Source organism: Alnus glutinosa, chromosome 10 (assembly GCF_958979055.1).
Source record: "Alnus glutinosa chromosome 10, dhAlnGlut1.1, whole genome shotgun sequence".
Lineage (NCBI taxonomy): Eukaryota > Viridiplantae > Streptophyta > Magnoliopsida > Fagales > Betulaceae > Alnus > Alnus glutinosa.
Window position 1 is genome coordinate 5,721,050 of NC_084895.1, and position 12,076 is coordinate 5,733,125.

Below are 12,076 nucleotides of genomic sequence, written 5' to 3' on the forward strand. Positions count from 1 at the left end.
TATAATTCTAACTGCTCTATCTTAGGTGGTCAATAGTTTTAAAATAATCGGTAGTTAGCGGTTATTGAGGCTTATAACTGAACGGCATAATCATTTTTAGGTATAAACGATGTTTTTGATCTTCTTTGAGCTTTTTTTATTGCTTTTTTTTTATATGATTTTGACTATTTTTTAAATAAGTAGAAGGCTTCAAGTATTTGCTATGAAACTTACCCAAAAATAAATTCTTTGCATAAAAAATACACACGAAATCTATAATATTATATATATATATAAAATAGAGGAATGATAGACCTCTTTTTAGTGTTTTTGTAGTGTCTATCTAGAATGATATAAATGTAATAAAAAAAATTACATTAATGTCATCCAGAATAACATAGATGTAATTTTTTTATTAGATTTATGTTTTTCCAGATGGATAGAAGAACACTAAAAAAAACTCTAACATTCCTCTATAAAATATATGTTATATATAAAGGTAGGCAATTAGCATTTTTTTTATCTGCATACAAAAGCGGTTATGTAGGCATGCGATTAGCAATTATTAGGCGGCTAATAACACCCATTCATACACTCACAATTAAGATAATGTGACAGTAAAAGTTAATTTTTTTTTTTTTTATCAAGTTGTATGACAATTATACAAAAATATGTTGAATAATATGAGTCATTAATCAAATAAACACTTCCAAAATATGAAAAATAATAATAATAAAATAAAATTATTTGGACATAAACATTTAGAGCTTATTTAGAATTGTGTTAAAAAGTTTGAAAAGAACTTTTAATATATAAAAACTATGTGCAAAGCAAAAATGAATCCATTCGATAAAAGGCTCTTACTTTTAAACACAATTTCAAAAGAAAAGAAAAAAAAGAAAAAGATAAAAACAATTTCAAACGTGGTCTTTAGTTGTATGAGGTTAAAGTCACTTGCAGACAAAACAACAACATCACATACACATGAACGTACAGATAGAACTGTCGGGTGAGTGGGTGAGATTTGGGCCGCCTCGTTCCCATTGGATGCCATCTCCGTTGTATGTGTCAATCAAGCGTCATTTCGTTCTTTTATTGCTACTCAATTTTGGATCCGGCTTCCAACTACAGCACATTAAAAAAAATTTGCAAATTTTTTTTTTTAAATTTAAAAATTATAAAAATAATAATAATTAAAAACAAAAAATATAAAAACCTAAAAAAAATTAGGGATAATTGCACCGTTGGTCCCTGTGGTATACCATAATTATTTTTCACTCCCTATAGTTTAAAAAGTTCATGGGAGGTCCTCGTGATATGCAATAATTACAAATTGATCTCTGGCGTCAAATTCTGTTAAAAATTTTAACAGATTCCGTCAAATGCCACGTCAGCGACACGTGTCGCCAATAAGATGGCGACACGTGTCCACCGTAATAAAAAAATAAAAATTTATTAAAAAAAATAAAAGTACTTATTTTTAAAAAAAAAATTCAAAAAAAAAATTCAAAAAAAATAAAAAACAAAAAAAAAAAAGGCTGAAGGGGCCGCCCCCAGCCACTGGGGGTGGCCGCGCGCCACCCCCAGTGACCGCAGGGGGTGGCGCGCGGCCACCCCCAGTGGCCCGGGGTGGCGCGGAGCCACCCCAGTGGCCTGGGGGTGGCCCGAAAGGCCACCCCTGGAAGATCCAGGGGTGGCCATCGGGCCACCCCCGGCCACTCGAGGTGGCCGCGCGCCACCCCAGAGTTGTCTGGGGGTGGCGCTCGGCCACCCCCTGTGGCTTGGGGGTGGCCGCGCGCCACCCCCGGCCACTGGGGGTGGCGCGCGGCCACCCCCAGTGGCTGGGGGCGGCCCCTTCAGCATTTCTTTTTTTTTTTGTTTTTTATTTTTTTTGAATTTTTTTTTGAATTTTTTTTTAAAAAAATAAGTATTTTTATTTTTTTTAATAAATTTTTATTTTTTTTATTACAGTGGACACGTGTTGCCATCTTATTGGCGACACGTGTCGCTGACGTGGCATTTGACGGAATCTGTTAAAAATTTTAACAGAATTTGACGCCAGGGATCGATTTGTAATTATTGCATATTACGAGGACCTCCCATGAACTTTTTAAACCATAGGGAGTAAAAAATAATTATGGTATACCACAGGGACCAACGGTGCAATTATCCCAAAAAATTAAGGGGTGGCCGGCCACCCCCTTGGCAACGCCGGCCACCCCATTATTGGCCAAGGGGGTGGCCGGACCACCCCCTTGGCCAATCTGGGGTGGATCGTCCACCCCAGTCGGCTTTGGGGGTGGTCCGGCCACCCCCAAAAAGCCAAAAAACAAAAAAAAAACAAAAAAAGGGTAGGGGTTTGGGGGTGGCCGGACCACCCCCAAAGGCCTTGGGGGTGGGTCGGCCACCCCCATATCGGCCGTATGGGGTGGTCGAAACCACCCCAAGGCCTTTGGGGGTGGTCCGGCCACCCCTAAAAGGCCTAAAACCCAAAAACAAAAAAAAAAAAAAAAAAAAAAAAAAGTTTGGGTTTTGGGAGTGGCCGGTGACCGGATCACCCCCAAAGGCCTTGGGGGTGGCTCGGCCACCCCCATATCTGCCGTATGGGGTGGTCGAAACCACCCCCAGGCCCTTGGGGGTGGTCCGGCCACCCCTAAAAGGCCTAAAACCCAAAAACAAAAAAAAAAAAAAAAAAAAAAAAAAAAAAAAAAAGTTTGAGTTTTGGGGGTGGCCGGTGACCGGATCACCCCCAAAGGCCTTGGGAGTGGCTCGGCCACCCCCAGATCTGCCGTATGGGGTGGTCGAAACCACCCCCAGGCCCTTGGGGGTGGTCCGGCCACCCCTAAAAGGCCTAAAACCCAAAAAAAAAAAAAAAAAAAAAAAAAAAAAAAAGGGTTTTTGGGGGTGGCCGGTGACCGGATCACCCCCAAAGGCCTTGGGGGTGGCTCGGCCACCCCCATATCGGCCATATGGGGTGGTCGAAACCACCCCCAGGCCCTTGGGGGTGGTCCGGCCACCCCCCAAACCCCTAACTTTTTTTTTTTTTGTTTTCTTTTTTGGCCTTTTGGGGGTGGCCGGACCACCCCCAAAGCCGACTGGGGTGGTTCGTCCACCCCAGATCGGCCAAGGGGGTGGTCCGGCCACCCCCTTGGCCAATAATGGGGTGGCCGGCGTTGCCCAAGGGGGTGGCCGGCCACCCCTTAATTTTTTTTAGGTTTTTATATTTTTTGTTTTTAATTATTATTATTTTTAGATTTATTAAAAATTTTGCAAATTTTTTTAAGTGGAAAACGGTACCGTTTTGTGGAAAACAGTACCGTTTTCCACTACAGCACCCATGCGGTAGTTTTGAACTACCGCATGGAAGCCGGATCCCTCAATTTTATGCAAGTTTGAAAAAAAGACAAGCCCCGTTTGGTAACTTCCTTTCTTAAAGTACGAAAGAATTTCTTTTATTGATCGTAAAAAGTAATTAATATGATATAAAATATAAAGAATTTATATGAAAAAATAATAATAATAATTGTATTGTAGTGATTTTTTATTTAAATAATAATAAAAAATTGTTGGTATGATATAAAAAAATAGAAAAAATTAAGAATGTTTTGAAATTAATATTTTGTTTTACAAAAAGTGAAAAAAAAAAAAAAAAAAAAAAAAAAAAAAAAGAAGTTGCCAAACGGGGCTAGCAATTCGAGACACGTACGTCCATGCACCAAAAATCTATCACAGTTAAAGGTGTTCCTCACATGATTCAAAAGTAACAGATCCGACTTCTATGCGGTAGTTTAAAATTACCGCATGGGTGCTGTAGTGGAAAACGGTACCGTTTTCCACTTAAAAAAATTTGCAAAACTTTTAATAAATTTAAAAATTATAAAAATAATAATAATTAAAAACCAAAAATATTAAAAAAATAAATAAATAAGGGGTGGCCGGCGTTGCCCAAGGGGGTGGCCGGCCACCCCATTATTGGCCAAGGGGAGCCAGCCACTTGGCCGATCTAAGGTGGACGAACCACCCTAGTCAGCTTTGGGGGTGGTACGGCTACCCCCAAAAGGCCAAAAAAAAAAAAAAAAGGTTAGGGGTTTGGGAGGTGGCTGGACCACCCCCAAAGGCGAGCCACCCCCAAATCGGCCGTATGGGGTAGTCGAAACCACCCCAGGCCCTTGAGAGTGGTCCGGCCACCCCCAAAAGGCCAAAAAAAAGAACAAAAAAGGGTTTGGGTTTTAGGTTTTGGGTGTTCCTCACATGGTTCAAAAGTAACAACATGGTCCACCCTCCCCTGAAGCCGCTAAAAAGCTTTTGCTTTTCATATTTATAATATTATAAAATAAATCCTCAAAATTTATACAAATCAAAATTGTAAATTATATTTTTATTTCATAATTATTTTATAATATAGAGATTGCAATTTTAATTAATGTTTAGATCATTCATTGTTAACAAAAAAATAAAAAAATTAACAATTGATTATGATGATTCCGTCAACATTGTGAAATAGTTTGTTAAATAAAAATATAATATATTGTACTATTCTAAGCATATTAAAAAAATAATTTGATTGATTTAATATAAAAACCGATTGATGTGGTATAAACATCAGCTTTCACTTTTTTATGAGTGAAAAATAGAAAGAACTGTTTGTTAATGTTAAAAAAAAAATTAAAAAAAAAAATGATCGAATAGAAACAAATGAGTGAGTTACTGAACGAGTTTATGCTGAAAATTACTAGTAATTAAAGATAACTTTTGATGAATATTGTTAATTAACTTTTGATTTAATATACGTGTCACTTTTTTAACTAATGCTTAGATCATTCATTATTAAAAAAAATAAAAAATTAACGATTGATTATGATTATTCTATCATAATCACAAGGAGTGTAAATTTAAATATTTTTGCAACACATCACATTTACTGCCAACTACATTGATCTTTAATCTTTTACAATTTATGGAATTTGTTAGCTTTTGGTATGAAGTCTTTATTTGTGCTATCATGTGAATCTCCTCGCGCGTCTTCTTTTAACCATAACAATTTAGGTTAAGTTTATTTTTGCGTAAAATGCTTTTCATTGAAAAATTATTTTTAGAAAAATGTTTTTTTGTTGAAAAGTATTTTTTGTATTTGGCGGGTGCGGAAAATTACAAATATTTTTTATATTTTCATTTAATCATATTAACCTATAAAAATTAATTTTTATTTATAACATTAAAAATTAATAATAAAAAAAAAACTCTATTAATTTGAGTTCTGACAATGGTCTAGTGAAGGCGTATCGGTAGTCCGGTGGTAGCTAACAGTGGCCTAGTTGTGGTTCGACGGTGGTCCAAGAGTGGTTTAGTAGTGGTCCGCTATTGCCTGGTGGTAGTATGACGATGTCTCGGTGATGGTCTAAGGGTGTGTCGGTGGTTTTCTTGGAATGGTCCGATGGTGGTCCAGCGGTAGACTAGGGGATGGCTGGATGGTGGTCTGAGGTGGCTCGGTGGTGATTTGAGGGTGCCTTGATGATGGTTCAGGGTGGCTCAATGGTGGTTCAGGTTGGCTCAATGATGATCTAGTGGTGGCTAAGTGGTGGTTCGAGGTGACTCAATGATGATCCGGTGGTAACTTGGAGTGGTTCGAGAATGGCTCGGTAATGGCCCAACGTTAGCTGGGCTTGGTGGTGGTCTAGCAGTGGTTTGAGAATGATTTACGAAATTTTAAGATAGAAATTATTTTTCAAAACTAAAGAAGCTTTTGTTGGTTAAAATAAAAATGTTTTCAATTTAATTATTATTTTCAGTTGCACCAAATACCAAAAAATATTTTACGCTGAAACAAACGAATCCTTAGTTCTAAGATTTTGGAATTTTTGCCAACACTATAATTCCTATGAGTTTTTGCTCAACATTGCATATGCTTAAAAAAAAAAAAAAAAAAAAAAAAAAACAGAAAAAGTAGTAAATAAATAAAGAAAACAGAGAATTTGAGAACCGAATTTACCTTAGTTATTCTTTGAACATGACAAAGCTGATGCTTTTGATAACAATAACAGGGTTACAAATGATAAATACTAGCTAGGTAGAGTAAAATCTCAACTATTCAGTTTGAAAGCTAATATAAAATGCAAAACGAGCCAAACATTATTTCATAAAACTATATCACGGGCATGGTTTTGAATATCGATTGTAATAAAATTATGTGGGACACATATGATCGTAAATCGTAATATACCACTAAGCTCAGCAACTAACGTCCATAATGACCTACTCTAATGGCATTGACCTGATAGTATCCATTTCTTTTTTGCCAGTTCTATTTATTTATCAGTATTTAATTACTTAATATTTTATATATATATATTAAAACATTCTAATTTAGCCTATAATATAATTACCTCCTTGATGACTCGATCATAGGCTCGCAACCGATTCCATCTCGTACTCGAGTACTTTGGCCAAGATACTAAATGAATCAAACTTTAGGTAAAACCTATGCATATGTCCCGACAAGCCATAAAAAGGTATCTATTTGCAGTTTGAACGTTGCATGCAGCCTAATAAAGTCTTTCTCCTCCAAGGTGGGAGGGTTGGTGTTGGAAATGATATGGACCACGTGGCCGCGTTGATGATTGGGACTCAAGTGAAGTCGTGACCACAGAAAACAAGTTGCTTATATTCATTTTGGAGCACTATTTCACTTTATCTTTTCAAAAAGTATCGAACAAACTTTTTTTAAAATTATTTTTGACTTCTTTTTTTTTTTTTTTTCAATTTATAAAAACATCTTTATCTTATTAAAAATAAATAAATTATGATCATTTTTATTTTTTTGTTGGTCTTATGAAAATAATAACATTTTTTAGTAGTTTATAGAAAAACATAGATACAATTTGTAGTTGGAGGAAGACATTGACTTTTAAGTAGAAGTTTGAAGAAGATATGTTTATATATATATTGAAAGAAAATATGAACAAATAGAAAATAAAGACAAATAGCGGAAATGATAAAATAAGAACACAGGTAATTTTTACGTGTTTCGGTTTATAACCTACGTCTACAGAATAAAATCCAAAATGCTGCATTATGCTTTTATTTCTTGATATTTTTACAATACAATAGACTCTTATTTATAAGATAATTTGAATAAATAAATATGGTAATCAAATCACAAATCTGTTTACAATTAAATTCTATAAAGGAAAATACCGTAATATAAAATGTACAATATCAATAATATTAATATAATATATTTCCTATATTGATAGGAAATATATTCTCTAGTACACACACACACACACACACACATATATATATATATATATGACTTATTATTTTCTTATTCAGCTCTGAAAGGGCTGTTTTTTTCCTCTATTCAATTTTTTATTTTTTATTTTTATTTTTATTTTTATTTTTTGTTTAGTAAAAAATTCTTTAGCTATTGTGGGAAAAAAGAAAGAAATAGAGGGAAACTTCACAAAAGGGTACTAAACTTTCACGCGTTTTGACGAAAGGATACTAATTAAACTTAAAAAATTGTCAAAACCCAAGTATTTAATTATCCAAAACCATCACTTTAGGGTATTCCGTCTGGTTTTGGCATTAAAACCAAACGGGATCCCAATCACGTGACCTCCACGTGACTTTTTCATCCATTTCTACCCGTTTTGCCCCTCCAAAAATAAAAACAAAAACAACGTCATCTTTGGTATTCTCAGATCATTGACACGTGTTCGCATTCACTGTTCCAAAAAACAATTTTCCTTGACCAACAAATTGGCTGCCAAACTACTATCCATCCCCTCCGATTGACCGCCGGCCCGAATGCATTGTCGTCGACAACGACGACAGCGTGGCAAAGCTGTTGGCCAGGTCAGGAACTTCTCCCTCCAAAATCGACGTACTCGTCATCAATGTCTCCATGCTCTCCTCGGTTCCTTCTTGTGAGAGAGAGAGAGAGAGAGAGAGACAAACAAAGAGAAGAGAGAGCGACATAGCTCCAGCAGGCCCAACTCGCAGCATTAAGTGGAACCGACTCGGCCCCCTTCGAGCCCCTAATATCGCACCTGATGTCCACGTCCAACGAGCTTCGCTCCCAGGCCGAGTCCATCTTCAACCTCTGCAAGTAGACCGAACCCAACTCACTGTCCCTGAAGCTCACCCACCTTCTCCAGTCCTCTCCCCATGTGTTAGACACCTTACGTCGGCCAAAACATAGTGAAGATGAACATCAAAAAAGAAGGAAAGGAAAAAAGCCATTCACCAACCATGTTCATGAACTAAGTGGGTTATACTCTGTTTTTGGAAGTTAAAACAGAGGAATTGAAAGTATCAGAAGATGAAGGCACATGCCACGTTCATTGCAGAGGAAATTGGTAGACCATTTACTTATAATGAGGTTCCATTAGATACCGCATCCCAGGGAGATCTTAACTTGATAGATCTTGCAATTGATGATGAAGAGCATGATGAATGTGGAGAAGACTGGACCTCAAAACTGGCTATCAATCTACAGTACTGTGTCAAGGTCAACAAGAACTCTCCGTCTATGCAAGTTCAGCATGCATTGACATTGGGTGGACTGTTCTCTAACAGAAGTCCTGGTTTGGAATTCTTGACCATCAAATGGCTGTCCAAAAGATCACGCTCAAAAAAGTTAAATCGTTCTACCCATAGTAAAACATGTGACAACACTTAATTAAAGAAGGATGAAATGTTATAGGGAAGGTTAGATGGCATCATTGTCAAAAAAAGAAGAAAAACTTCTTCAATATTCAAGAAGGAAGCTCAAGTCAAAACTGGGTCGTTCTACATGCAAAAGTGTGGTTCATGGATGTCATGGAAAGAATTTGTCAGAAGATGTTTTAGCTGCTACTTATGGAAATCTTGATAAGCAAAGTGGAAAGGCTTCTGACAATGACCTTTTTGACAAAGGAAAGTCACAAAATGAATCTGCGGGTTTGGTTTTGTGTACTGCTTTCTGGAATGTTTGGAATGCAAAATGAAACCACATTGTTTGCAGCTAGCGTGGGTATAAGTTTGATCTCTGCTCCTTCCATGATCTTGTAGCTCCAGAAAGAATCGTACACTGCACATAATCAACGAGCAGCACAAAATAGCACCCGAATCGCCGAAGGATTCCACAAAACCACTGGACCACTGATCATGTCTGAGAGCATGTCAAAGACAACGGGGTGGAAGCTTCGTGAACAATGAGAGAACATTATCGTTTTTATATTTTAGAGGGAAAACAGGTAGAAAGGAATGAAAAAGTCACGTGTATATCATATGATTGCAATTCCGTCTGGCTTTAACGCTTAAACCAGACGGAATACCCTAAAATGAGGGTTTTGGATAATTTAATACCCGAGTTCGACAGTTTTTAAAGTTTAGCATCCTTCCGTCAAAACACGTTGTAGTTCAATACTCTTTTGTGAAGTTTTCCCAAGAAAGAAAGAAAATGGTAGGTGGCCTTGAGAGTTGAGAGTGAGGTTGGGTGCCACGTAACTGCTTTTGTACGTAATTAATGATGGTAGTGTCCATTCCAACGACAACCTCTCTGTTTTTGTCTGGGACTGATTTGGGTCCACTAAAATGCTTTTTGGAGTTATGCACCAATAGTATTTGAGAGCCCTTTCTATACGGTCATGGCAGAAAATAAGAGTTTTTTGCCCACCAATAAACACTCAACACGTTAGTTTAACACACTAAAGCACCATAGGATGAAAACACTCAATCACACCAAATTCATACACCCAACCTGCTGAAACCCATCCCCATTCTCCATCACCATCTACCCAACCCAACCCGCCACCACAACTAAAGTCGCCACCAATGGGCCGGCCAGCGGAGTCAGAGTCGGAGTTGACCTGGGCTGACGGTGAGTGACTGCCTGGCCGACGATGAGTAACGCCCGGACAGAAGGGTTGGCTCGAAGGCCACACCCAAGTTCGGGCCAACCCCAGACCCCGGGGGTGGCCACGCTGCCGCCCCATGGACCGGGAGTAGCCGCACGGCCACCCCCTAGTGGCCAGGGGTGGCCGCATAGGGCCTGGGGTGGCCATCGGGCTAGCCCTAGATGGATCTAGGGTTGGCCCGAAGGCCACCCCCAGACCCAGGGGATGGCCGTGCAGCCGCCCCATGGACTGGGGGTAGCCGCGCAGCCACCCCCGGCCAACTTTGGGTCCAAGAAGTGCCAATTCTTCTTGTCCAAGGACTACTCACCTCGTTCGGCTCCGTCGCGTCGTCGTCTTCTCCTTCGAGTTCTGACGCCTCCACGTCACATGAAAAGCCCCGGTCTGGTCGTGGACTTGCCAATCTCGGGTGTCCAGCGTGGCCGCATGGGGCAGTGGTTGGGAGGATTTTTGGTTTTTTTATTTTTTTCTAAAAACTAAAAGAGTGAAAGGAGGGATAATCCGGTGTTTTGCCAACATTTATATTTTTTTGTGTTTTTTTTTTTATTCTATGCTGATATGTCAACCTCTTATTGGTGGGCAGAAAGGTCCTGATTTTTGCCACCATCGAATAAAAGTTATACTCATAGTATTTTTATCATTTCTTTGTTTTTCTCTCCCTCTTAAATTATTTGCTTTGGTTCTGCAACTCCCCTCCTGCATGACCTGCAAAATGGCAGCTTTTTTGAATTTTACATTTTGCCACTAGCAATTTATCTTCCTTTTTAAAGGAAGGAAAAATAAAATATAAAAAACCTAATTCCCTTTTACTTTTTTTTTCCTCATCTAAATACATGACATTACAAAGGAGAAAGATTACAATGAAACAAAAAATGGGGAAGTGAGTTCTACAACAACAAACTCAAACTCAAAATAATGTATAATTTGGAAACAAAAACTAGAAAATAGGTCTAGAAATTATTCGTTCTCAAAAAAAAAAAAAAAAAAGGTCTAGAAATTATTCAAAATGGACCATAAACAATCCGGTTCCTTTATATCTTAAACAAAAAATAAAATAAAATAAAATAAGCCCCATCAAACAAACACCAAAACAGAGTGTGGCATAGCCTTATTTGTCTTTTCTTGGTTTGTCAACTTGAGGGCCCATTTGTTGAAAGAGAATCCATGTTTTCTCTCTTCATAGTATTTTTTTTTTTAGAAAAAAAAAAAAAAAAAAAAAAACTTCATTTACAATTATGGATCTTTCATTACTTTTTGTAAAAAAATACTCTCAAAATTTAAAATGTGTCAATTTAAGATATCTATCTTTTAATTTTTTTCAATTTCAATATTCCGTTAGAATTTTTCGTTGAATTTATCAAAATTCCCATAATACCACTGTATTTATTTTTTTAAAAAGAAAATTGTAATTTTTTTTGAAAGATTCAAGCATAGATATTTTTGTAAATTTCGTTAAATTATGACCAACACCTAAATCCTAGCAATTTTTTTTTTCCTAAAATAATAAAAAAAAAATTAGAAGTATTTTGAGAATTTTGACATGATTTAACAGAAAATTTTAACGGAGAGTTGAAATTAGAAAAAATTGAAAGATGAATACTTTAAATTATCACTTTTTAAAGTTTGAGTACCCTTTTACAGAAATGATGAAAGATTAAGGATAATAAGTAAAGTTCTCCATAATTTATTCATTTCTTTTCTTTCTTGGCCTTCGCTGTATATCCATGAGTCTCAACTTAGACACATCTTAATTTTAACCACATGATCCCATCATAGGGACTCAACCCAAAAACCAAGCACTAGAGCATAAACAAACTGCTAGTCGTGCACCATATCTAACCCAATACCCCAATTTTCACAAAGAACAATATATACTAGAGACGGATAGTTTAAACTTCCTTTTACAATTGACTCTATGCTTAATATCCCAAATTTCAGCATTGAAAATTTGATCTTCAGATCTAGGAGTACTTCCATGACCATGACAAAAGGAACAAGAAACTTCCCCTTAATAATCCCAGCCCAACAATTTATGACCAGTAGAAATATGATAGGAGTCCTCCTCCAATCCTAGTACTTTGGATTGGCTGAAGCTGATCTCCATCTCATTAGTGATGAGATATTATCTTTATCTTTCTAGCTGGTTTATTCAAAGGGTTGTTAAGTTAGTAGAAGTGTTATTGCTTACTCATTTTAAA